This window comes from Gallus gallus, chromosome 8, assembly GCF_016699485.2.
Source record: "Gallus gallus isolate bGalGal1 chromosome 8, bGalGal1.mat.broiler.GRCg7b, whole genome shotgun sequence".
NCBI classification, from domain to species: domain Eukaryota; kingdom Metazoa; phylum Chordata; class Aves; order Galliformes; family Phasianidae; genus Gallus; species Gallus gallus.
The window spans coordinates 8,360,780-8,386,086 of NC_052539.1; the positions used below are offsets into that span (position 1 = coordinate 8,360,780).

Sequence of the window (25,307 nt, forward strand, 5' to 3'; positions counted from 1 at the left end):
TGCCTTTAGATTTCCAATGACATATTAAACATACTTTGAATGTTTTATTATGAAAATTAATTCTAAAGGTTTTTATTTTTGAGATCAATTTCAGTGTTCAGCTTTTAGTGGAGTCTACTAGGCTTTATTTTTAAGATCCAGGGTCCTTAAAGTTGCACTGGTCATTCTCATCAAGAAAGTACATCTATTGCTACTTCTACAAAGAATATTGTTAGGTAAACTTACCAGTTCCTAGTAGGATTTCATTTTAATATATGTGAACACTGTGTTACATCTTAATTAGAATGACTTTTAGTCTCTTGATAAAAAACAATGTGAGACTAAGCTCTGCTTAATAGATCTTGATAATGGTGAATAATTTTCTTTTATTTTCATTCATTTTTTACATAATTTGCAGTATGCTTTTATAAAGGGAAAATATAAATTGAGCCATTGGGGATCAGAGACAAGAATGTTAGACAGAAGGAGCTTTTAGAAGGAGCAAACAAGAGAGTTACAATGGGAAACCAGAAGCATGAAGGAGGTAGTTGGCCTGTCAAGGTGAGGGAAAACCCTTGAAGGCCCTGGGAAATTTCTGAAGGGATGGGACTGGCTGCTTCAGTGTAGCCCAGTGATAGAATTAAGGCAGGAGTGAACAGATAGAAAGCAATGCAGATACTCATTTTGAACATCTGTCTTACATTTTCCATTTTTGTTGACTTATGCTTATTTTAAATATCGGGGTTTTAAATTAATTTAAAAGTATTTCTTTATGTATTTACTTATTCATTTATTAAGTCTCTATCTAGCAAGTAGTAAGAAGACTTTTGGTCTTTTTCGATAGTTCATGTAAAGGAGAGCTAAAAGCAGATCCACTGTAAAGTCCCTGTTCAGCGTGGGGTCTCATCACATTCAGCTAATGCCTTCTCAAGGGCTGCCTTTTCTCCATCTAGCCAGGATACATGGCAACTCCTTTGTTGCTTCCCAAAAATGTGGTACCTTTAAGTTTCAGAATGAATTTTAACATTGCGGGAATTCAGCTTTATTGACAAGTGTATCTATCATTGCTTACTGAATTAAAACGATATCATAGTATATGCTGTGATATCTGGACTGATATGGCCTTCCTAATGTTGAAACAATAAGTAGTGCAAATTCATTTCATAGGAAAAGTAATTAAATGATGTATAAATGCAGTTAAACTACCCCCAAGATTTTTGTGTTTAAAGTAGCACCAAGCTATTTTTCATAATGCAACAAAAAGGGGAATTTTGAAAGACCTGACAGTAGTCTTGTTATTTAAATTCATTGCATTTTATGCATATACATCACCTGGGCTCCAGAAAACAAACCAGGTTTTCACCAAAAATATTGGTGACAGCAAGATTTTATTTCAGTTCTACGTTCTGTACTAGCTCCTAATCACTTTCGAAGCTCAATTTCTCTAAATCAGTTGATAAATATTGGCTCTTTAGTAGCTAATTTTCATCCATTTGAGGAAGATATTGAAAATAACTGCAGCTCAGAAAGCATGTACTAGAACTCTTTCCCCTTTTCTACGCTCATGCTATTTTCCAGTGCTTATTATGGGAAGCTTTATTGCTGGCCAGCAAGCTCTGTGAACTCTTATTGCCATTAAATAATTTTTAGAGAACATCCCTATCCTTTTGCTCTCTGCCTGCATGAACTGTAAATATCCTTAGCAGAGCTGAAGCTCTCTGCATCCCCTGTTTTACCTAAGCGTTTATATTTTTACAGCAACTTGTCTGCTTTTACAACATACTTTTCATTTTTATAACTTCAGCTTCAAGCTATCTGGTTTCACAGACAATTCCCAGAGTTTTGCTGACCAGTCTTCATTGCAAATAATCATTCTTTTTCATGAACTCATTTGGAAAGAATTTCTTGCTGTCTACACATTTTTCCTTGGACATAATTTCAATTAATAAAGTAATGTCTCAGAATTTTTTGTAGACAGCCAGAGTTGATACTCTGTAACACAGCGAGTAGGACTTCACTTCAGATGCAGCCTACTGGGTTCTTTTGATTTATCCCATAGCATTACTTTCCTAAGGAACCTGCTTTATCAGGGGGTTGGACTAGATGATCTCCAGGGGTCTCTTCCAGCCCCTATGTTTCTGTGATTATGGTCTGTCTGGAAAAAGGTTTGGGTTATTTTGTTTGCTTTATGGCTTTTTTTTTTTTTTTTTTTTTTTTAATGTGTGTGTGTGTGTGGTTTTTTTCCTGTTATTTTTATGGGTTTTTTTTTGTTGTTTTTTTTCATAGCTCCATAATAATTCAAAGGAGAAAAGAAGATAAAACTGTTATCCTACCATGCGTAGGAAGCGAGGTAAAAGTTCTGCCCTGGAGGTTTGCTTATTTAATATCAACAGTGTCTGAAGAGCCTGGATTGAGAATTCCTACAAAGTGTCTTCCCTTCTACTTTTCAAGAGATAAGGGAAAGCAAACTTAACAAATTTCCAATTAAATATAGGATCTGACTGGCCAGACAGTCTGTTCCATCTTCATCTTGAGTGGATTTTACAACTCAAGACAAAGCAATGCATGAGCATCCTGGTGTGACTTCAGAGCTGCCCATGCTTTCAGCAAGGTGGGTGAACTGGAGACACTGTCCCTTCTAGCCTGCAATCTTATCAATCTACTAACAAAATCGGCATCTGTTCATTTAAAAAAGGTATTGTTGTTATTTAATGCAGTATCTTGTCAGAAAAAAAATAAATCATAAATGCTCTGCAAAATCCTAGAGGTTGGAAGAGGCCTCTGGAGATCATCTAGTCCAACTCCCAGTGAAAGCAGGTTCATCAGTGTAGGTCACATAGGAAGTAACACAGGTGGGTTTTGGATATCTTTGGAGAAGGAGACTCCACAGCCTCTCTGGGCAGCCTGTTCTAGTGCTTCGTCATTCTCACAGTAAAGATTTTCCTCATGTTCATATGGAACTTCCTGTGTCTCGGTTTGTTCCCATTGCCCCTTGACCTCTTGCTGGGTACCGCTGAAAAGAGCCTGGAAATATCTACTCATACTCGTTAGATTTCTATAATCATTTATCTCATCCCCTCTCAGTCTTCTTTTTCCCAGGCTGAAGAGTCCCAGGTTACTCAGCCTTTCTTCATACAGGAGGACTTTCCTCATCTGCTGGACTCCTTCTAGGAGATCCCTGTCTTTTTTGTACTGGGGAGTCTAGAACTGGATACAGTACTCCAGGTGAGGCTTGACAAGGGCAAAGTAGAAGGAGAGGATCACCTTCCTTGACCTGGGGGCCACACTCTTTTTAATGCATCCCATGATACCATTGACTTTCCTGGCCACAAGGTCACACTGCTGGCTCATGGCCAAACTACTGTCCACCAGGACACCCAGGTCCTTCTCTGCAGAGCTCCTTTCCAGCCAGCCTAACCTGTACTGATGCATATGGTTGTTCCTTACCAGGTGCAAGTCTCTATACTTGCCCTTGTTGAACCTCATCAGGTTCTTCTCTGCCCAGCTCTTCAGCCTGTGCAGGTCTTGCTGAATGGCAGCACAGCCTTCTGCTGTGTCAGCCACTCTTCCCAGTTTTGTATCATCTGCAAACTTGCTGAGGATGCGCTCCATCTTTTCATCCAGGTCACTGATGAAGATGTTGAACAAGATCAGACCCAGAACTTACCTCTGTGGAACAGTGCTAGGTACAGACCTCCAATTAGACTCCACACCACTGATCACAGCCCTCTGAGCTCTGCCAGTCAGCCTGTTCTCTGTCCACCTCACTGTCCGCTCATCTATTCCACTCTTCTTAAGCTTACCTATGAAAATTTTCACCTTTTTTTTTTAATATATATATTTATTGTAGCTATATGCTATTTTTTTTCCCCCACTTTTTGTAGACTGCTCTTTAGAGGTTTAACTTTTCTAAAAAATTGCCTTTCTTCAGTCTTTTGTCATGGATGTGTGCTAATTTTGCCTGTGCAGAAGAAGCTCCTCTGTTTCACTTATGTGTAATGAATTTCGAATTATGCTTTCATGACAAAAATGTTAGCTGATATGTAGTTTATTGCTAACTTCACTTTGGATCCTCATACTCAAAACAGTGCCCAAGTCTTGCCAAATCCTCCCACTGGAAAATTTTACATTAGAAAAATAAAACTGACCTGACTGCAGATACCAAACCTGTACCAGTGTAGTAGTTCCCCTTACCTAGAATACAGTGTCTTTGTGTTAGTGATAAAGTTATAAAGGGAAAAAACAAACAAACAAACAAACAAAAACTTCAAAGGCTGCATTTCTGTGTACCAAACTTTCATTTGTTTAGAATCTTTGTCATCGACAGATGCTTTGAAGTGCCCCTCTTTCTTGGTAGGCAATCTCTAAAGCTCAGATAAATTGATCAGGATTTCTTCCTTCATAGTTAGTCCACTTAGGTGACTACGTGATACAAGTATAAATTAGCTTTTGCTTTACAAAATTAAGACATTTTGTACTGTGGTTATTGAGGATTTTTTTTTTAATAACGGAACTGCTTTTTAAAATACACTTGCTGTTTTGTGCTGTCCTTTCACATTTCCAAGTACGTAGTCTCGAGGCTTTCTCGATTCTGAGTTCATGAATGGGTGTTAAGGATAAGAGCACCTGGCAGCCATGTGGTGTTGTGGAGCCCTGCTGTTAGAATTGCTTTTGCCTCCTGCTTTGAAATGTGTATCTTTTAGCATCATTAAGCATATACATCGTTTATCTTCATGACACTTGAAAGAAATTTACCATCTGAGAAACATATCTCCATTTCCAATTGTGAGACTCCTATTTCAGGATTATCATCAGTAGGAGACATAACTCTGGGGAAAAAAAAAAAAAAAAAAAAGAAGCTTTTTCTAAATGCCTTTTATCATCTTAGATGCTCCAAGCATGGCCAATGTGCAACTTACAGTCATAAAGCAAGGTTTCCAGAAGATAATTTTCTTCCCAGCACCTAGCCACACTTACCAGAGCTCTGTATTTGAACGTGCCTATTTTTCACAACTGGAATACGGAGCTAAATTGCAACTTTAAAAAAATCTAGCTAAAGAAAATGAAAAATGAGTTAAAATTTGAAAGGGCCCGAAATTGTGAAAAGTGACATGTTGTGTTCAACATCTTGGGATGTGACTGAGATTATGCTTATGGTCTCAAGCTTTTACTCTTTGTTTTTTGTTATGGTGACAAGGTTTCAGCAAGCAAGGTTTACAGTATAGTCAAACTTACGTGGTGGCAAGGTACAATATGATTATGTTTTCATAGAGAACATACTATTTAAAGCATTTTGATAAAGTGCAATAGCATAAAAATTACAAATAACCACTCAGCAATGGTTAAGTCTTACATGACCTGAAAAGATAGTATGGCGTAGAGGCTAGTTGTGCACACTTCAAGCATGCCTTGCCATTTCACATCCAGAAGGACATGTGTACTGTCCAAAATTTTGTTCAAAATTAGGCAAGACTCGAAAGTCCAAAGCCATTTTCTTTTTTAAAATCACTGGCGCACTGTTTTAATGCACAACACATTTCATAAAGGTATTCAAGTCTGATACAATTTTGACATTTGAATGGATCTACAGTTTAATAAGAACAAAGAATAATTAAGAATAACTAAATCATGAAAAAAAAAAAATACAGATGTTTTTATTTTGAAGCCCTGATGGAATTACCAGTTTTATAACAACTAGTTAAAAAAAAAAATCACATTTTATAACATCCTGGGTAAGGTGTCATGCTATCAAATAGAATAGTAAGAGTTAATAAAGGACAAATAAAAGACAGATAAATCCAAAGTAATGCTTCAGCAGGGTTTGAATCTCTGCCTTCAGTGTAGCTGTCTGAAGAAACTCATCTCCCCATCAGAGGCCAAACAGCAGTCAGTCCAATTTCACAATAAAGCTGATGGTGGTGTTAACAAGAAATTCTATGTTCCCTGTTTAACACATGTCAAAAATAAAAACAGCACTATCGATTAACAGTCCTTTAGACTCAAATGCCCACACACATGTTGCTACTATCTTTTTACCTTTGATGATGAGCTGGGAAATCAATCTTGTCAGTGCTCCTTTGGTGACACTGGTCACAGAAGTGGCTATGACTTAGAGTAATCAAGACTAGCTACACCTGCACGAGCAACCTTTTCAAAACACGAAACATTACAGTGTGTATAGTATAGGTAAGTTTCTGTTAGATAATAAAATGGACTAGGTTTTCATATAACAAAAATGTACCAAATAAAGCTAATACATTTAATTTATCAGTGCTGAACCAGCAACCGCGGTGAGGCTGGCTTGCAACTGCATAACCCAGGAGATTAGCATTGCAAGTTTTAGCTGATCTCTGCATCTTATTCTGCTGCAAGTTGTCACAGCAGATGCTTTCACCATCATCCCTGATATGGTAGGTAAGTAGTGTGAACTTCAGAAATTCAAAGGAAACAACTTTGTGTCCATATTTTACCAAAGCAACAACGGCATTTGCAGGATTTATTTCCTTCAATCTTATGTACTTACCAGTAGCCGAATATTTAATTTTAATGAGTTTGAGAATCTGTTATTATAAACATAACAAATGACCCACAGGATAATGGACAGAAAGAAATGAATTACCAGGACATAAATCTGTAACATTCACACATGGTTAGTAATAACTGAAGAGTGGCAAGACTGATTTATTACTTGCTAGGATATCTATTCCTGTACATGGGGGATTTTTTTTTAATTATAGGACACAGAAAAATTTAATTCAATTTATGAAAATGAGAAAACTATTTTCTGTTTTCAATTCTGTTACTACAAAAGTTTTTCATTTTCTCATAAATTCAGGAATGAGCATAACATTCATCAAAGTCCAAAGAACAATGTCAGACATACGGCTTATTTTAAATCTCATATTTCACCAACAGAAAGTATATTATGTGTTAGACTGCAAGAACTCTGAGCTTTATTTAAAAAAACAATCTTATGTAAATATCTAAAATCTTCATACTGACAAAAGGTATTAAATCCATTTAAACATTAAAATGATAGATATAAGACTTGCATAATAGGTTTCAGTATTTCAGAGAGGTCTCCTTGAGATAAATTTCTGAACTTCTATGTCAGTTGTCTTCTAAACTTTCCAAAAAGCAAGAAAAATATCAGTGAGGTTACAATGCCATATTTAAGTAAACATACCTAAGAGGGAAGAGGAAATTATTAAAGAAGTAAGATTTTTATTCTAATTGTGCTGTAAACATTGTTTTCTAGCTATGGCAACACATGGCTTGCCAGCCAAGAGCTAGAAAGGGTAAACATCATTCAAAAAAAATTGCTAAGGTTTGGGACTGTCCCTATTGAATAGCTGGAAATGGAATGGGCTGCCCAGAGAAGTGGCTGCATCACCTGGACGTGTTCAAGAAGAGTTTTGATGTGGTACTAAGTGATGTGGTTTAATGGAGAAATATTGGTGGTAGGTGGACGGTTGTAGTGGAAAATCTTAGAAGTCTTTTCCAACCTTAATGAATCTGATTCTTTGAAATCACTGTTGGAGCATCACCTCTGTTTTGGAGGGTAGAGTTGGGTTTTGATTCACTGTTCTGCTGCTGGCTTTTGCAGGGTGTATGTACATGTGCAGCAGCTATAGTACATACAGCACACTTTCAAATGGAAGTGGAAAAGCCACAAACTGAGAAGACAGAACTCTGAATTTACCAGGACATTTACTGATACATGACTTGCACTTACTGTTTGCACTTACATGACAAACTTACTGTTGCACTGTTGTGATAGGGAAGACGGGGCCAGATGGGACACAGCAAAACATTGTGGTGCAAATGATCAAAAGTTGCAGCATGTGGAAAAATAAATATCAAAAAAAAAAAAAAAAGATGGCACTCTGGCATCTTCTTTCCATCAGTCAATCAACCAATCAATGAATCAAACATAAATAAATCCTCCAACACGTGGAGTGTTATTAAGATTCTTTCTTTCAGCTTCAAGCCTGATTCAGATGTGGAGAAGGAAAAGACTTGCAATGAAGTATTTCTAATCCTACTACAATCACTTTTCTATCAGACTATCAAAAAATATTTCACAAGAAGGTTTCAGAAATGGATTTCTCCTTCCATAATGGGTTTTCATTCACTGACACTTTACTTTATTGATTTCAAGCCTTCCAGTAATTTGAATGATTTTTGCAATGGACCAATATGAAATCTCACTCCAAACAGCAATTTTATTTTACTCAGGAAAGAGAAGTCTAATTGGCTGTTAGATCAGCTTTCGAAGTCTGAAGTAGAGTAAGACCAGTTAAGGTATAGGTTCTCAGAGAGCGCTCAGCTGTGTTTCATTGTTTGAAGCTAAACCACAACCCAGAGTTAGGTAATTTTGCTACTTCCAGAATTTGCAGCTTCACTTAGGTGTCAATGTTCTCGCAGAAGTGATCTTTCTGCTGAGCCAAGGGCATAAATCAGACTTTAAATTCAGAGCATTCTCAGGGCTACCTGTGCTCCTAAAAGGATTTATTAGCTCTTAGCACCACTAGATAGTTAGCCAAACTGCTTTGGCAGAGTTACTTGAGGAAATGGAGCTCTGACGGACAGCTTGCATGGAAGAAAAATAGTGGAACTTTTGATAAGTCTAGGTAGGCTAATTAAATTTAACAGATGAAGCAACACCTTTGCAAGCGATGAGAAGGGTGTGTTAGCTCATACCTAGAGGGAATGCAATTTAGAAATCTGCTGAATTTCTGGGAAATGAGAGTCTCTGCAGTATCTATCCTGTTGTGGCCAATAGGAGATAAGGGTGATTTCCTGAAAGAGCAGAAGATGGGAATTTGAATCCAGCAGGTAGTTTCCCTTGAATCCATTTATATATATATGTTTTTTATTTACTGTTGCATGTTTCCTTTAATTTAATCTCTTAAAATGTCATTTATCCTACATCAAAAAGTGCTAACGAGTAAGGCTTTTAAGGAGATCTTTTACTATCAGGGAAAAAGACATTCTTCAGAGAGAGGTTTGGAAAAAGGTTTGCATAGAGAGACGTGATGAACAATGGAAGAAAATCATGTGGACTGCTAACTGTGGAATCAATGTGGAAACCAGGAGAACAGTTTAATTGATCTACAGCATTTATTACTTTTACTAGTTAAGTTTTTGACCAAAGTACAGAGAGTACAACTCTGATACCTGCATAAAAAAACACATATTTTGAGAAGGAGCATTTATCCTTAATCTGTATGAACATGAATGTGATATCTATGTGCTAAAAATGATATTTTAGCCTGAGAAAAATGGGTTAGCTAGCATGATAGTCCAGTTTTCAGTGCAAGCAAACAGCTCCTAGATTTTTACCAGTCATACTCATTGTCATTTCTAGATTTTTATATCCTTTCATTAAGGCAAAGATCCTGTCTCTCAGTGAGAAGCTAAACCATTTATTTGCAAACCTTTTATCCTGAAGCAAGATGTCAAAAGTAAAAGTGGATTCATATCCAGATTTCTATACCTGTACTGTTTTAGTCATGCTGCATCTTGTGCATGACATTGTTATCAGCATTTGCATCACTATAGAACCAATGCTTTCTACAGCAGAACAAACACAATCTTCAGTGTGCTTAGTACCTGAAAATGGCAACAGGGAAAGGGAGCTGGAAAAGGACATATTTATCACTCCTGCTTCTTAAATAGTTGCAGTGGAGCACAGAGGTATTTATCAAAAGTCATATAAAAGCCCCCATGTGGGCTAAAAAGCTTAGCTTATATAGGCCATGTGCCTCCTTCTCTTCAGTCCAACAAAGAAAATGAAAACCTGTAAACTCATGGCAGAAACGGCTGGACAGGGGATCATCTCTAAGCATTATGCATACTTTCATTGTAAAGTGTTAATTACGGCTTGCATGCAACCCTCTGCGTTAAACTTGTTCATTTGAGGAGTGTGTAAGTAGTGTATTTCTGTTTCTGAAACACTCCATAGTTTTGCAAGCCATAAAAGCAGTATCATTTCAAGGACAGGTTTGCATCGTTGCTTGCTAGGAATATTTCTTACCTGAATATTTGGGCATTGTTTTGTCTCATCGGATATTTGAGAAAAAAAGGGATAGGGCAACAGTAAATGGAAATAAATTTTTATGTGTAGGAATGCTGGCTAAGCTTGAGTTCAGGGAGAACAGCTGAATAAAATTCAGATACTACAAGCTCCATGCAATCGGTTCATTACCAACACAGAGATTAAACAATATCTTGTCATCACAATATGAATTCAAAAGCAAACAGAAACCTGAGCTAAAGTAGTACTAAAATAAGCAGTTCAAGCCTTCAGGTAAGTTGCAGGAAAGAGGCATAACTTGATGAGCAAATAAAGTCAAGATAAAAGAGGGAAATCACTATTTTTCTGTAATTTCTGCTTCATCAGATATGTCAGTTCCCAAGGATAATGAAGGATAGACATGCTTTCCTAATAGTCCTAGATGATGCACCTGAAAAGGCCAGCAGAAAATGACTCATGACGCTTTATCACATAGTTGGAGCTTACAACATGAATCCACAAGGTCACAAAATAATTTGGGAAAACTGTTTATAAACAACCTTTTGGGACACAATTTATCTTTAAAACACAAACATTGATGCAACTGATTTCCAAAACACTCAAAACTGACATGGAAAGGTGTTAATTTTCGTAGAAAGCTTCTGAGAAGTAATAGATATCATTATTTCCATTTCAGCACCAATTTTACTCTAAGATTGGACCATTAAAAAACTGCAAGATATAAAGCAGTTTAAAAAAGCCTGGTCTGTTTTACCTTTCTGTTAGAGTTGGAGATCTGGGACAAAATCATTCAGGAATAAATCATGAGCCTAGGCTAGGATGGCTTTGAAATTACCTGTGACATAGTATAAATATATATCCATCTGCTCTAAGTAAATATTTGTTGATCCAAAATTATAGATGGGTTTTCTAGTGCTAATGTATTTTATGACAAATCCTGATAATACAACATGCACAAAACCTGTTGTTGTGGGTTTTGTTTTCTTTCTTTGTTTATTTTTCTGTGTACAATCCAATAAGTTGTTAGTTTTAGATGGTTACTTAGATTCTGGTATCTTACTATAACAAATAATTACGTGGGCATTTCTCCTAACAGTAGGCACTATCTACATATGTAGATGGTATTTAAATCAAGACACTACAGACACACTCCCACTCCCTGCTCAATCTTGTCCACCTCAGATGAAAGGATGGAACTAAATACCCCCGTGAGCAGCTAGGCTGGCACTGCTGGTGCATTAAATAAATATAGTCCATTGCAGCAGCTGTTGCTCTTCTTTTTCTGCCTTTTTCCTCCATCAGTGCAGTACAGAAGCTGCAGGCTGGATCTGCATCTCTTCTGTCCCTGCAGCTTCTGTAGAACTTATTTTTCTAGTGGTAAAGCCAGGCTGGTAGACCAAAGCATCTTCATTTGCAATAGTCTCTGAAAGCAACAAGTACACAGCTTATTCTGGCCCTAGGAGAGCAGTGCCACATGAATGGGATTGCCAAGAATACAGCTTCTGTCATGAACAGGAGAAAAATGAAGTCTACTTCAAAATGAGCCGAGACTTGAAATGGAAGTAAATTTGCCTTACTGTGGCTTGGAACAGAAGCAGAAGCAAATCAACAAAATTGATTCTTTTCAGAACTTTTATGAACTGTAGACAAAAAGATTTTTCATTTGTACCAAAGTTCTCTGCCAGCTCTTCCATTTGTATACCGCTTGTTCACGTGACAAAGAAATCTGTATTACTCAAGGCAAAACTCTCTTTTTCTGTCTTTCTATTTTTTGCTAAATCTGAAATACTACTGCTTTCAAAAGATATCTACAAAAGTAATAAAACAATAATGAAAATAATAAAAAATAGCAAATAATATCATTGGCTAAAGTGTCTGAAGTTTCTCATAATCTGAAACACACCATAGTTTTGCATGGAGTGGAAAAAAAAATTAGATATATATTACCATTTGTTTCTGCAGTAGACATGGACACACGTTGAATGGGATCACGATTGCATAAGACTTCATCAGAAATGAGGAAGGTCAATGCACATCTTTGTGAGGGAAAATGGTCCTGGTTTACACTGCAAGCAAATTGAAATTATTGATATCATATAAAAAGCAAATGGATCACTGGTTGGAAACCTCTGCTTTTCTTTTTCTATTTTTTTTTTTCTTCAAGAGCATGTTTACTAATATCTGAAATGATTTAAAACCTGCTATTATGACACTTGACTGGAATTCCGTCTATGTGGAAATAATTCATTGGCTTTAGAATATATCCCTTAGTATTTTAGGATTGGCTTTAATGTACTGGGCCCTTGAGGTTGCCCAGTTGTGGCTGTGATGTTATATTACTGTAGATAGTGGAGTCAGATGCAGAAGAAGTATTTTCGATGTTTATTTCCATTGTTACCCTCTTGACTGAGAAGGAAACAGTGATGAAATATTCCACTGAAATGCTTGGAATTTGCTTAATTCTCAGACATGATTAGTACTGAGCTGCTTATAATCTGTTCACAAATTCTGCATTTGGGAGGAAAGCAGTTGAGAGTAACTGTTCCAACTGAGGATGCTTGCGAATGGTCTTCTAGATATGTTTCTTCCACTCTCCATCTTTGCTTTCTAAACGTGCACCTGACTACAGCACAGTTATGCTCTAGCTATGTTCTAAGACTGAGTAGTAAAACTTGGTTATGTTATACATTTTTGGTCCAGTCAAGCATGTTCTTTGCTTCAAAGACTAATGGATATTGCTGATAAATTGGAAGCACTTAATCCTGCTTTGGAAAATCAATGCCGTGTCAACTGGATCCTGATTACTGACTGACCAAAGCGTTCCTTAGACAATGAGAACTCTATGGACAAAATTTGATGTATCTTCAAAGCTGCTGAGAATATCGTAAGCTTGGAGACCATCAGCATATTGATAATATCAGTTAGATATATTTAGTGCCAGGTGAACCTTTCAGATTTGAGAAATATCCGAACGATAATGAATTGGAGGCAGAAGACTATCACTTCATTCACTCAAAAAGAGACAAAAGAATTGCTGATATGATGGAAGAGCATTATTTTTTATGCAACAACTCTATCTTGCTTTCTCTGCTAGAGGAGACTTTCTGAAAGCTTGGGAAGCAGATTAAGTGAAAGTTAAAGGAGCTTATTTTATTATACTTGCATTATTTTGTGGATTTGGAAACACTGATCTGATGCATATTTATCTGATGACAATCCAGTAAAAATTCACTGTGCTGCAATTTCAGTACTCAATTACTGTAATCATTTTATGCTTGGTTATTGGTGAGGCCGATCCAGGTGCAACCAGCTTCACTTGTTGCATCACTCACTGGCTCACCTGTGGCCACTAGTGAACCCTTTTCTGAGCCATCTATAGCTGGCTCTTATCTAACATGGGGCAACTTCTGACATCCTCACAGTGGCCACCTATGCAGACTCCCTGCTACAAAAACCTTTTCTAAAACAGAGCGTGACTATTTCACGTTACATCTCAGACTCTAAAGGTGAGAAATTAACCACAAATTCTAAAACCAACAGCATTTTCAAGAGTAGCAAATCTTTCTCCATTAAGCCATGTCAACTCTTATCTCAAATCCGTTTCTGAGTTTGCCGCTTTCCATTTTTGTCCTAGTGTCACTAAATTAGCCTTCTATACACATTATGATCTCAAAATCAAACAGCTCTTAAGACCTTGAAGGTGAAACTGAAAAATGGCATGTCTTTAGAGAATGAGGTTATTGAATGAAGTGATTGCTTTTTTTGTTTTGTTTTGTTTGGTTGGTTAAGAAGGGAAATGGATGGTGTAAAATAGTAAAGTTGGACATAGTTGGCAACCGTGTCATTTTTATTGTGGAAACTCATCTATAGTGGAAAATAAGTTGTTCCTTCATTGGTAAGCTCTCATGTTTAGGACATTCACCAATACTTAGAATTAACCTAGCAGCTGTTTTTGGTTTGTTTTTTTTTATTATTTGTTTTTTGTTTTTGTTTTTGTTTTTGTTTTGCATGTGTCTCGTGCTTAAATTTATGACTGAGTATAAAAATGGAAGATTAGTCCCAGAAGTTCTGAGATATCTTCCAACATTCCCCCTGCAGCTGCTATTTGCTTAGCCTTAAGGAGTGACCATCTAAAGCTCTTACTGATTTGAAAGCAAATATTCTGTTTGTGATAGAAATTCAAAGTATGCCCATTACTGCAGTATCTCTGAATCTTTAATGAAGTCATCCTCATGTTACTTTGCCAATTAAGGTACTATTTGGAAGGCCTTATAAGGGAGCTGGCAATGGTTGACTGCCTGTACTACACCTGATATAAATGAATATTGCTAAAAGTAACGAAAACAAACAAACAAACAAACAAAAAAAAACAACTTCAGCCCTCAGCTAAAGACAGTTTGGGGAGATCGGTTGCTTTGTTTTTGTTTTTGTTTCTATTTGAAGTTTGTATAGCCATGAACTGCCAGAACTGGACCTGTATCAGTTTGATTTCTGTCTTTTTTTTTTTTCATTCCCCTTTCTCTTCCACTCTGTAATTGGAGCTTGCAGCTCAACTTCAAGCAAACTTTTACTGGGGAATTTAGCTTATAACCATGAGAACAGAACAACATAACTTAGTGTCATATAGAAGTAAAAGTTATCTGCTAAGTGGAAAAGCAAATGGACAGTGAATTCTGTTCTCAAATTTTGATCTTTTTACATGCATATATCTTACATGCCTTCTCTGGAATAGCTCATCCAGTCCATCCAGATGGTCATCTTGGACCCAAGGAGATAGTCCAGGTAGTCCAAACACCAAATACCTGGGTGATGGCTGGTCTGGCCCCTAGCAGCTGTGATGCCACCTTGGGCTGCACCTACAACACAGTGTTGGATCTTCCTGTAAGGAGTTCCCCACAGGCAGACAATTTTTTCACTATTTATTGCTTTCTAAATTAGATTGTCATCATAAGCTGTCAATGGCCTTACTAAGTACTTAGCCAGTCTCTGTTTTTCACAGTATTTAAAGCCAGAAAGTGACCTGCATAGTTCAGTATCAGAACACAAAGATTTTTAGCAAAAAACCAAAAGCCTGCAACAACAAAACCAGAAGGACTTAAGATAACATACCTAAGGATTGCTAAACTGAAGCATTCTTCATACCATTTACCATGCATTTTGTCATCACAGTGTGCTGTAAATATAGAATTTGCTACTTGTGACTGTAATTTTTCAAGAACTTGGCATATGCTATTAATCTTGTGCTATTAATGCTTTTAATGCTATTAAACTTAGTCCTACGCAGTATTTTATTGTCATGATGCACATACTTATGGAATCAAGTAGCTATTTTGCTATACGGTTACGTGTACTTTGATGTTATGTTAGTATTTGGGAGCACTTACTATCAGTCTGTATGAATAGGTAATACTGGCGACATGCCTCTCTGAGATCAGTCCACACTGGTTTAGCAGCTCATTAATGGAACTTTCATTCTTTTCTCCCTCGAGGATGTTGATATCATGGATGGAGGTAAGACACCCCATGTTTTAATCAGTCAGTACAATTTCTAGTGCCCCTTGTGTTTGTAACCATATGTTCTTCTCGAATACAGATATTGTGTTTTATATGTCATGAATCATGAAAAATATGTATAGTCATCCAAAATAGTTGATAACCTTTCTATGAGCTATTTAGTACAAGACTAAATTTTTAGTTACCTCAGAACCAGAAATTGAGTAAATTCTAAGCACTTTTGCTCTTGCCATTTCAAGCTAATTACGATCGTCATTTTGGGTCACAAAATCCAGAAAAGCAAGCTGAGCATATATTATTCTAAAGTTACACTGGAAATATAATTTTTAATTTATATCTGGTATTTAGTTGTATGTTATCATGTGCTTACTCAGAGGAGAAGAAAAGCCAGACAGAAAGGCATGGATCATGGAAGGAGAGACAAGGTTCACAGCAGCAACCATTTGTATTGCTAACAACCAAATAACAATCTAGTAACTCCCAGGCATAGGTTGCATAAGTTAATAACTATAATGAGTGCAGATTAATAATTTTAAAATTCTTCTAATGCCTTCTCTTTATTTCCATGCAAATTACAACAGATACAAAGAGCACAATAACACTATTTGATAGAGCAACATAGCCACCACCATTAGCTATACACTCTCACCAGTGATGAAAGAGAGCTCGCATGCCATGCTCATCAATATCTGCACCAGTGGAGGTGACCCGCTGTCGCCTCTGCCACTGCTGAAATGCAACACCTGCCACCACACTGTGCTCACATCCATTGTTTGGTCTCCATAAACATTCATCAAACGTTGATGCACATCAGTGGGTGCCATTTTTTCCACATGGAGGAATTCAGTGACACACATTTGCTTCATACACACTTCCATGTCAGATGCTGTTTTGTCAGACTGCCCCTCTGCTGCCATCTGTCACATGGCAACAAAATGTAATGGGATACTGGCAGGAATAACATACAGAATATGGCAGAATACTGCAATACCACCACCATTTGTCTCTAATGGTGTGTTCCAACATCATAAAATAGGAAGCATTACTTTTGGAGCAGCCATTGTATTTCCTTCATAGCTTTCTTAAACAACACAGATTTGAAAGCTCATGCATAGCCAGTGAAATAAAGAACAGGTTATGAAATGCATTTCTGTATGTTGCCAGCTAAATTAAAATTTCTGCCTCCATATGCGAACATAAAACTAATGACTTAAGTATTATCATTCACAGAAGACATAGCAAGGTATATACAGTAGTATTAATTCTATTCAATCTAGCTGTGTAGGCTCTGATTTCTCTAGCTATTCTGTGGTCAACCTAAGATTTGTGTCTTTATTTTTCTCCTCAGGGAAGAAAGCTAGCAGCTAATTCATGAGACAGGTAAATGGATGGACTCATCAAGCCTAGTAAATAAGACTAGCCCTTCTTTACCGCAGCTGAGGAACCTTTCCTCAAAGGTAGCACAGAAACAGTACCATCTTTAAAAGGGCATTTAAATGCACAGTCTTGCTGTTGATGTTACACTATGATTTAGTATTTTTAGCATGGCATTAAAAGAGTATCGGAAGATCTCAGGAGTACTATTCTGTCTTCTGGTAAATACAGGTCTTTGAAGTGTGGGCTTTTTCAAAGATCTGTAGAGCAAATTGGTCACAATATTAACCACTATATCTAAGGTGAATGTTGGTGGGACTTTGAATCAGAAAGCAGGGGTTATGGGTTTTCATGCCCTGTGATGACAAGAGATGGCACACACAGCAACAACATCATTTCTTTCTCTGCACTTTGCCATCCCTGAATTCCTGCAGTGAGTCATCAGTGCTTATCACATCTTTTTCTCCATTCCACTATTTGGTCAGTCTCCAAACACATGAAACTCATCCCATGAAGCAGAAGATTACTTTTGTAAAAAAAATCAATTTGCATCATTGAGATTCTAGGCTTCATGGTAAAGATTGGGCACAGGAGGAGGAAGAATCCAGTTGTAATACTCACATATTCAGTTGGCTGAAGCGTACCCACACTCCTGAGCAGTTGTATCACTGAGTATTGGCTTGCAGTACAAATAAAAAACTGCAACACTGCAATAGGAAATTTCAGTACTCACCTTTGTGTATAACACAGAAATTTGGCATGAGAGCCCAAGCTTCAGTTCAACCTGAAGTATGGGTTTGGACCAGAGTCAGGACACAGAATCTTCTATAGTTCCTTTGCCCACAGTCTCAGGAGCTGAAGTTGTTGGAAGGGCTGTATGGAGTGTCTTCTTGCTGGATTATGCTAAGGAAACACCTTTTGCAGCTGACTTTCTTCTGCTTCCTGCTGAAAGGGTGCAAAGGATCCTAAATATTGTGCTTTATTTAATCTGATTAATTGAAAGAGACAAACAACTTTATTCTGAACTCTCCTACCATCCATTTCCATTAATATACACCCACCACCACCCCCATCAACATCCAAATTCTCCTTCTTCTAATTATATGTAAATTTAATTGAAAGCTGATTGTACTTATTAATGTATTTGTAAGAGTTTATGTAATTCAGATGAAAAGCTGCATTCGCTTGCACAGGAACCTGTGCAATAGCCTGTAATATTTACAGAAAAATCTATCATATAGAAACACTACCACTTTAAAACATTTGTGAAAGCCACAAATAGAAACTGCATAGTTCCAAAAGATTACAGTTTCAAAGTAAAAGTCACAAATCTATTTTGTCACGTTTGGTTTAGGACTAAAGAAATACAGCAATGAAGCATTAGTATCTTAGAATTTAAAAGTGAAAGCATGTTTTTACTAATACTATCAACTATTTCTTTCCCTGCACGATGCAGCATTATTGGGCATGTACTTGCAAAATCTGAATGTCATGAACACAGGCTGGGTTGATGCTTTTGACAGGATGAAAGTGCTTCAGCCTATTTAAAATTGGTTACAGTGAGGATATGAGTGAGGAGACACAAATCTGCAGTTTGGAATACAAGCAGAAAGTGTTTCTCTAAAGGCGTAATCAGAGACTTATCCAGCTGGCTTAGCCAAGAATATCTTTCATCTCCTGATCATTGTGTACCATGTTTTATTCAGGTCACACTTGCACAGAACTTTCATGGTGTTCCCCTATTTTCTGAGATAATTTACTTTCATCTTGATCTTGAGTAACTGCCCAGAGCTGGTTTCGTTCATCTGTAAAACAGAAGATATTACATCAGTGCTAAAAGTGCTTATGCAATGCAAACACAGTGGAAATACCATCAAAAAGTATACATGCATGGGAGTATTAATACATTAATTTCGAGCTGCTGAAGCAACCTATCTGAGCTTTGAGGTTTTTATAGCAAGGGTAAGTTCTGCTTACTTGCTAGAAAATTCTCATATGCATACAAATAAGACAGGGCTAAGCTATACTGCAGAAGATATATCATTATTTTACAGTTACATTAAATTAAAGTGATAAGAGATGAGTGGAAAGGCATATTTTTATAATGTCAAGATTCTGCTATAGATTTTTTCTCTTTTGCCTCTACTAAACTTGTTCATTCCTGCTTCCATCACCTTTCTTCCTCACTGCCCACATTCAAGTTATTTTATTTCTCAGTAGAAAAAGTTGCTACTTCTCCTGTCTTTCTAATTTACATCTATTTTAGGCCTTATTAGTGGAGTCTTTATATTCAGTGATTCTTCATAGATTGTGACTTTCCTTGGACTTAGATTTTCCCTTTGTTTCTAAGAATGGAAGACTTGGGGTTATAACCACGAATGTGGTCCTTGGGGGAGCTACCAAGCTCCTGGCATTCATTAGGAGGAGAAAATGGAATCTCAGGTTTTTAACACAGAAAGATATAAGTTTGCCACAGTTCTACATAATTCTTGCTCCTGAAATTCAAAAGGGAAAAATACCACCTGCAACTAATGTAAGAGAGTTTCATATTTAAAAGAAGTTTCAGTGATGTACTTTTAATAAACTTTGTCACGTAAAAAAGGAGCTCTTGTTCATTTTCCCATAATTTTAGAATTTTTAGCAAGATACTGCATTGCAAAAGTCCTGGAACAAGATTATTCATGAGCAATATTTCCTTGTACATATTTGAAAAGTATTCAGCTATAAGATAGATAATTCCTCTTTAATGTACAATAGTTAATTCATTTCCAGGAGTACAAATAAATGCACATTCAAACAAGCTCTGTATGACGCTATTGTAGCATATGAGGAACAAGTATTTCCCTAAGAACCCTCTCAGAAAAAGAAGATCTTCTCACACATTGTTTTGTCTCAAGGGCAGTAAGAGATAGTAACTAGGAAGTGAAAACAGAATCTTACAGTAGCTGAAGAGATTCTGAGCAATAGATGAGCTGCTGTTCTAGTGAACTACATATGTAAAATAAGCCTCAAATAAAAGAAAGTAATAACTATCACAGTTATCCACTGAGTATTATTTTTTTGATATCCCATGGAAAACTGTTGAGGGGGAGAGGCATAGGCAAGAGATGAGATATATATGGAAATATATGTATATATCAATAATATATCAATATATAGAGATTTGCAACTAATAAATTTAACATTTGTCTTGGAGTTGCATTCCCTTTACTATTCTCATGGATAAAACTGAAGTTTGCAGACACAAATAATGGCACTACTGAGTTTAGTAGCACTATTCTAAAAGCAAACTCTAATTCACACATAAATAAAGGAGCAGCAGCTGTATCCAATCCATTCTTTGTACCTTAGGAAAGTAATGACTGCAAGCTTGCAAAGAGAGAACTTGACTCTGCTTTTCAGTCACTCTGGAGTTTTCTTCTGATGATTTCAGAACAAAAACCTTCCACCTCTGTATACTAATTACACAAATCTCAGCCTCAGCCTAGCCTTACTTAATATTAGAAATTTTAATGGTTGATTTTGTGGCCTTCCACTGAGTTCATTACTACAGTTATATTCTAGAAGACATCACTCAAAGGAAACAGTGTCAGCCAGAATCTAATTCCCAAATATTTTTTAATATGTCTGAATTCAACATGTATCTTATTCATGTTATGCTTTACGTTTTGATGTGGATTTGTCAAACCAGCATGCATGCAGGCAAATTTATACACGTACTCTAATCAGACTTCCTACCCCTTCAGGAGCTTTGAAAAGATGTAGCTTTTTTATCCCATTTTTATTCATTGATCCATTCATCCTTGCAGCAAAAGACATATTATATTTCATATCTTCAGCCACAAGGACCTCCAGCCTCACTGAGGAATTTTCTAAACCACTGACTCTAATTTCCATATTCTGGTGAGAACAGTAGAATGCATTAGATTAATATCTGAACTTAGTAAAGCATTTGATACCATAGCTCACAAGAATTATTCATGGAAATAATCTATCTTGGCTTGGCTATGACCCTTTGGAGGAGTTTATACTTAAGCATGCTTAAATGTAAATGTCTATGAGGAAGCAGTTGATCGAGGGAGCAATCATGTCAACCCCAGACCTCAAAAATAAAGTTAATGTCACTTATCCTACTCAAGGGATCAAGTACATAAGTTTAGAGGCAATAAAGTGTTTGAAAAGTGCTTTGTTATAAATGCCTAGAAGATTCTGTCTGACATTCTGATTTTTAATAGTCACAGTTTTAGGCTTACTTGCATATAAATACAAGCTTGCTTAATTTCCCCCGGAGGACATTAGGTGCATTTAATCAATTAAAAGAATAATTTATAAATCATTAACAACACTCTGCCAACAATTGGCAGCACTCAGTCAATTCCCAGAATAAAATTAATGTTGCCATGGTGCCACTAGGAAAAAGAAAATGCCATCCAAACCTTCATATATAATTTTTCTCCTCCATTATAATTTCAGAGAATGAAAGACCAGCAGACACTATAGTGATGGGTAGAGTTGAAGTGCATAGATGAAATACAAATGCCATGGAACTGTAAAGGGGAAGAAGATTAGTGATAAGTGACAATTTTTATGCAAACATGAGAACTTAATGTTACTAAGGGTAAGCAGTTTACCATGTCTTGGCAGAAAATGGGACTCAATTCAAACTCAAATTCTTTTAGACCTCAAGGTGATTGGTGGACGGTTGGACTGGATGATCTTGTAGATCTTTTCCAACCTTGGTGATTCCATGATTCTATGCTGGAGACAGTATATAGCATCACTTCTATTGGGAGAGAATCACCATGACTGTATCACTTTGACTACAGTTGAAGATACTCTCCCTTACACTCTAATGAGTCCCTGCAGAGGTCATTTGTGGGTACTGTTTCTTACTGTTTCTTACTGTTTTTACTTCTGTGTTCCAAGCCAGTTCAGGGAAAGAAGCTCCTGTCATCTCCTGAGGCGATCTGAAAGAGTGGCAAGTTGTTTCATTCAGGGAGTTCATCTGGGAAATATTATTATATGCCGCACTGGAATAGCAGTCTTGGAGGCTGCCTGGTTGTGCTGGGATATTTGGGTCGTGGCTGGACACAGTAACACTTTCAGAACAAGTCACCTACTGGGCAAAGGTATTACTGAGAACCAGGAAAACAGAAATGACAGAAATTAGTAGGTCTTGCTGTTGTTACTGTTGTAGACAGAGGCAAGGGTAAACTTCATTCCAACTCTCAATTAAAAGGATGAAATGATGAGCACTCAGAATAGATGCATTTATCTAATTTGTATCCACTTGCTTATATTTAATTTATTTCCAGAAATAAGGATGGATAAACAAGCATTCATACCCATTAGTTTGGACACTTTCAGGGGTTTCACGTTTCCAAAAATCTGTACTAAATATCTTCTGTAATGCAGCAATGACAACACAAGCTGGGGATCTTGAGGTTTCTTTAAGTGAAGCCTGAGCATGAATGTGCCTTACATTGACAAAGTTTGATGCTTTCTAACATCTGCGTTTTAGTGTTTGACATAAGCGTTGTGCCTTGAAAATGATTGCAGCTATCAATTTAATGGGAAGTTAAACTTGCTGTAGCCAAAGTGCTTTCCTCATTTTTTTGGGTGTCCTGATCAAGTACAGTATCAGGGTCACTAAACTATATCTTTATAGTTTAATTACACATCCCCATGTGCAGTTGACTAAAGCATTAATAATTTTGACCTCATAGAAAAAAAATAGCTTTAAAAAAATGATATATATAAGAGTTTGTTAGGTGCCTTATTCCCCTTGAAGAAAAACTTAGTGTGACCCTGACAGAGAAGATACAAGGTTAATGGAGATGCTGACATTTAATGTTAGTAGTAAAGATTTCAGCATATGGAAAGCCAACTATTTACAGCTTATGCAATGAGAAATTGTGAAGCTTGGCTTTACACCTAGTGGCTTCTTGGATGATATCTTTATGGGTGACATACACACAATAAGCATTACTTACTGGTTACTGCAAACTCTATGGATATTATTGTGCTGAACCTTTGAAAGGCTAATATCTCACAGAACACAATAAAAAGTAGTTATTTTAAAAAACACTCATAGCTATAGTACACATATATTCTGTTTCCTTACTACACTTTTAAAATAACTTTCAGCTGAAAATATGGCTTTTATTTTCTAAGAGTTCCTTATGTTTACCTGTACGTATTTTCCTTTTTACCAACCTCCCCATAAAACCAACCTACAAATTCACACATGAAAGATTGTGAGTAGCAGCTCATTGGAACAGAGGAGCCCCTTGCACTTATCCAAAGGAGTGCTGTAGCATAATGCAAGCTTCTTAATCTTTTAAATAGAAAGTCTTTTTAGAAGCCACAGTAGTTCTTTCTGCAAACAGTGTGTACTGTGATAGTATTTTGTAAGGCCTGCTGTTACACCATTTCACAATTGGGAAATCACACTCTTCGATATTACAGGTTATACTTCAGTAATACATTCTTTAAATTTGAATTTAAATAACTGTTTTTCTATATTACATGTCAGTAATTCAAGACATGGTCATTGCCAAACATGAATAAACTAAATGCATAGGGTGTTTTCTTAGTAATTATGAGAAACTCATCAGATGTACTGAGAGTCAAAATTATGTCTTTGCTATTGCTAGAATTAAAGGAAGCATATAATCTCCCACTGTGCTTCCATCCACCATACCCATGTTACTGAGGTCATACATCTATGATGTCACAGAATCACAGAATCATAGAATCCTTAGAGCCAGAAGGGACCTTTAAAGGTCACCTGCTCCAACTCCCCTGCAGTGAACAGGGACATGCACAGCTCCATCAGGTGCTCAGAGCCTGGTCCAGCCAGGCCTTGAAAGTCTCCAGGGAAGTGGCACCCATTGCATCTCAGCAATCTGTCCTTCTTGTGCCTTTTTTGCTTGGATTTGAGGGTTTTTTTCATCTGGCACTGAGTTTGAGAGAAGACACATCTAATATGAATTTTTGCACAGCAATACGCACTGGAAGAAAAAAGAGGGGCTGAAAACAAAATGTTTGTCAGGTTGAAGATAAAAAAGAATCACCTATCCTATCTTCAAATCCTTTTATTCTCTGTTGAAGATTTTGGCAGCAAAAGCATCATTTGTCATGTTAGTGTGGAACTCTTGCTTTGATGCTGAGCTTTCTCCACTCTGTATTACACTGATGGAAGCTGCCAAACTCAGAAATTTGTGAGCTTGCCTTTTTCCCCTCTACTACTATAGCTGTCTATACAACAGAGAGGACATAAAGGTTAAATGACAAAAGAAAGTGCCAATAAAAAAAAATAAAAATGGATGAGTGATGTAGCATGCTAGCAATATCTGAGAACTAGGCAACTCAGTAAAGGTCACTGCAATGCAGTGCAAGAAATCGTGAATTAGGAGTACTACAAACTAAATAGGAATGCAACGTCTGCGAAAGCAGAAAGTATTTGAAAGGCCAGGAAATTTGTGGTGATCTTAGACATGATGTTAAACTCTCACTATAGAATTTTGGGGATTTTTTGTTTTGCAGTGGTTTGACCTCAGCCAGCTGCCAGCCTCCCACCCAACTGTTCTCTCACTCCCCCTCATCAGCAGGACAGTCAGGAAAAATAAGAGGAAATAAAGCTCAGAGGCTGAGATAAGGACAGGGAATTCACACCTCAAAATGTGCAAAAGAGACTCAACTTGTGGAAAGTCTGTTTTATTTATTAGGAATTAATAATAGAATAAGAAGTTGAGAGAGAAATGCAAAACCTGAAACACCTTCCCCCCCAGCAACTTCCCAGGCTCAGCATCACTCTTTCACTCCTGGCTTTTCTACCTCCAACTCTGCCCTGAGCAGTGAAAGGATGGGGAACAGAGGGCTGTGATCAGTTCATAACAACTCCTCTCTGCTGTTTCTTCCTCCTCACGCTTTCCTCTGCTCCAGTGTCAGTCTCTTTATGGGCTGCCCAGGAACCTCTGTTCTGGCACTGGGAGCATCTCCTCCCTATCCTTTTTCCCTAAACCTGGTGCAGAGTTGCTTCTCACACCTGTTTTCCCCCACTCCACACATGCAATAGCATTTTTTGCTTTCTAAACTGTATTTCCATAGAGGTGTCACCAGCACTGCTAATGGGCTCAGATGTGGCTGCAGTGTTCCTGTTGTGGAGCCTGCAGGAGCAGGAACTTGCTGGCACCAGGATACCCCTGGTCTCTTCTCACAGGACCCACTGATGCCAAATACATAAACTACCTGTGTGCATCTGTGTGTGCCTGTCATGATTCTATGAAAGGAGAAGGGACAAAATGTTTTTGTGAGACAAGCATCTGAGAACATTTTATTGTTTTGTTTAAAAATTTTAATTCATTCTCTGTGCAATCTGTTCTATTCCCTCTTTTTC

The 25,307-nt window shown here is 37.1% G+C and overlaps 1 protein-coding gene and 1 long non-coding RNA gene across 5 annotated transcripts in view; one reads left to right on the forward strand and one right to left on the reverse strand.

The window, feature by feature from the left end:
• The window catches only part of BRINP3 (BMP/retinoic acid inducible neural specific 3), a 211,041-nt gene that overhangs the window by 53,820 nt on the left and 131,914 nt on the right, over positions 1-25,307 (forward strand). The window lies entirely within an intron of this gene.
• LOC121111381 lies at positions 18,588-23,608 on the reverse strand. 2 transcript variants are annotated; one of them, XR_005862039.1, is made up of 4 exons: positions 23,097-23,608; positions 21,810-21,873; positions 21,343-21,453; positions 18,588-18,711 (listed from the first exon to the last, which is right to left on the reverse strand). It is a non-coding gene; the product is annotated as an uncharacterized LOC121111381 (long non-coding RNA). The 2 variants fall into 2 exon arrangements; XR_005862038.1 differs by having other exon boundaries at positions 21,810-22,041.